The 3250-nt window shown below is 39.0% G+C and overlaps 1 non-coding gene across 1 annotated transcript; it reads right to left on the bottom strand.

Moving 5' to 3' along the window:
• Positions 1 to 2522: 2522 nt before the first annotated feature.
• On the bottom strand, positions 2523 to 2630 carry LOC141588860 (small nucleolar RNA R71). The gene has a single exon (XR_012519828.1). It is a non-coding gene; the product is annotated as a small nucleolar RNA R71 (small nucleolar RNA).
• Positions 2631 to 3250: the final 620 nt, after the last annotated feature.

Raw genomic sequence — 3250 nt, 5'->3', positions numbered from 1 at the left:
GAAATGTTAAGGCAGTCCACCCGGCTTGGATTTCTGGTCGTGGGTTTCTTGGATATGCTCTGATCGAGTTTCGAGGGGATGGTCTTGACGATTTTCGCCAAGCAAAACAACTCGCTGTAAGGTATGTGTTGTTCCTCATATTTGAGCACATTTAGTCCCCGAATTAGCCTCGTTCCCATGCTTTCTAGCATTTATTAGGGTCATTTCCTATCTTTAGTTTCCCATTTTGCATATTCTTTGAGGTTTTGTGTCCTTGGTAGGGGAGGATTGCTAACCTTGCATTTATGAGGTAAATGAGAGCTAAATGGATCACATCTAATGACCAAACAAACAAGAGGAAACCGACACTAGAGGCCTAAGCAAATAAATAAAGTGAAATGGGCAATGATGAAAAGATCCTTGCATCCCCAACACGATCCCCGCGGATTGCTAAAGAGACAAACTAGAGGAGAACCCTGTGCCACGATCCGAGCGGCCTGAGTTCAGGATGAGCGTCCCAGAGGCAGGATCCGAGCGTCTCCTAGGCGATCCAAGCGGATCTTCTTACAGGGCAGGCCGTGCCTCAGGTGAGGACGAGCGGATCCAAGTGGGAGTTGCAAAGACGATCTGCGCATATCCCTTATGAGGAGCAAAATTACCAAGTTTCTCTTAGGGTCTTAATAGTCATTTCAACCCTTAGTAACCCTAATCCTTGTACTTAATTTTAGTATAAATACCCCATTGTACTACCTAGATTAGAATCATCTCTTAATATCATCTTAATCAAGCTTTAATATCATCTTAATCCTCTCTTAATTTAGTTATAATACACATTTCAATATTAATTACATCTTAATCTTTCCTTAATTTCTCAATTGTTCTTAGTTTTATTTGGGTAATTAGAAGATTATTTGGGTTTATTGGAGGATTGACAACCTTTCATCAATCATCAAGTACTTCTATTATACTTTGCTTTATTATTTGGATCATCTCATATAGGTATAATCCCTCTTTTACCCTTGTTTAATTATTGTTAATCACATCATTTATTCATCATGTTTTGCTTTGTTAGTATGATTGACAACCTTATTAGCATGTTAAACTTGATCATGAGTGAGTAGTCCTTTAGCTAGGGTTAATGGGAAATTAGGGGAAACAAACATGGGGATTTATCTATGCTTAATCTAATATGTTCTCATAATTAATTTGCTTGCTTGTTGTGATTTCAACCTATGCACATGTTATGTTTGATGAAAAGCTAGACTATGAAACCTTGCATTTTTTACCATCCCTTATCTTTTCAATGAGGCTTGTAAGACATAAACCAACTCGAGCCTCATTAGACCATGCATAGAGTTTAATAGGAGGAGACTAAGTTGACTTGTAGGTGTTGTACAGTCTAGACGACTCGGCTCCGGGACCTAAATCTTCCCAAGGATTGTAAGATATACACTAACTCGATCCCATCACAACAATAAGTGCTTGCTTTTAATTGAGAAGATGTTTGTATGATGATATGATCTATTTCCATGAATCCCCTATGAACCCATGACACCCTAGTGCTTTTAATCAATTGCTTACAAACCCCTTTAATTGCTTTACTTTATTTTCATTCATCTTGTTGATTAGTTTAGATTACATCTCACCTCAACCCAATTTGTGACACCCTAAGACATAGCTACTTGCAATTGAAAATCCTACATCAATACCCGTCCCCTGGGATCCGACCTTTACTTACCTCTTTACTAAGAGTAGTTTGTGAAGTTATAAATATTGTTTTGGTTGGTAGCTTTAACGATGAGTATATTTAAGCCACACCAAAAATGGCGCCGGTGCCGGGGACGGTGTTCAATTGAATTGATTTTCGATAATTATTTTTAGTTGTGTCTTTCTTTAACTTGGGGAAGTCAATCTCCTCAAGGTTGTTCTAATTGTGTTCAAGTTGTTTGATATTTTGCATGACTAGGAGATCACAAGGTGATTTAGTACCTATTGATTTCGAGATTGAAAGGACTTTAACCAACAATAGAAGAGTTGCTAGAGGTAATTCAAGCGTTGTAGGTATTGGAGAGATTGTGGACATTCAACCAAATAACATTGAGTTTGTCAACCCTTTTGCAAGAGCAGGAGAGGATAACCCAATTCAAAACCAACCACAAAATCAACCCACAATGCCTAAATTTTCATCACATTCCGTACCAACCGAGGAGAACCTAGCAAATGGTACTCCTACACCACCACATTTAACCGGTAATTTCATTGCCAAATCCGCATTCATACAATTAGTTGAGAGAAGTCAATTTGGAGGGATGCCTAGTGAAGACCCTCATTCACATATGGAGACTTTTTGTGACTATTGTGATGCAATTTCTCAAACCGGAGTTACTCAAGACCAAATATGATGGGTATTGTTTACTTTTTCTTTGATCGGTACCGCAAAGCAATGGTTAAAGAGCCTAGACAAGGCTACCCTTGGTATTGATTCATGGAAGAAGCTAGCACTCACCTTATACAAGAAATTCTATCCTCCGGAGAATACTAATATGTTGAGAGCCCAAATCACCAGGTTCAAGCAAAGGGATGAGGAATCATTATATGAAGCATGGAAGAGATTTAAGGACACTTGTCGTTCTTGTCCACACCATAGACTTAGTGAGTGGTTCCTTGTGCAACAATTTTGGAATGGTCTATATGAAGACTCCCGCAATGTGTTCAATATGGGATCCAATGGGATGTTTACCGAAGTTGATGACAATCAAACATGGGCCAAAATCGAAGAGATGGCGGTTCATAATTCCCAATATAGTAGGCCTCGAAAGGCCACTGGAGGAGGAAGGTATGAGGTAGATTCCATCACATAATTGGGTGCTCAACTAAGTGCTCATGTCGACACCATCAATTTGAAGTTTGAAAAGGCCATGGCTAAGCTTGATAAAGCTTCTGAATCACCCAAACAACATGTCAATGCTATGGTGGCATCATCCTCAATTCCAAGTGGAGTATGTGAAAGTTGCGGAACTTTGGGATATGAGCAAAGTAATTGTAGGGGAACAATTGAACAAGTAAATTCTTTCCAAGCATACAATAATGGCACCCCTTATTCCAACTACTATAATGAGAATACCAAATTTCATCCAAATCTTTCATACAAGAGCCAAAATGTCCAAAACCCCCAACCAACATACACCCCACCTCCAATGAGAAATCAAGCTCAAAGACCCTTTTTCAACCAAAGCCAAGGATACCAAAATCAACCTTCCTACAATCAATC

This window comes from Silene latifolia, chromosome 6, assembly GCF_048544455.1.
Source record: "Silene latifolia isolate original U9 population chromosome 6, ASM4854445v1, whole genome shotgun sequence".
NCBI classification, from domain to species: domain Eukaryota; kingdom Viridiplantae; phylum Streptophyta; class Magnoliopsida; order Caryophyllales; family Caryophyllaceae; genus Silene; species Silene latifolia.
Note: the sequence above shows the minus strand (reverse complement) of the source record. Positions and strands in the feature narration are given on the sequence as shown.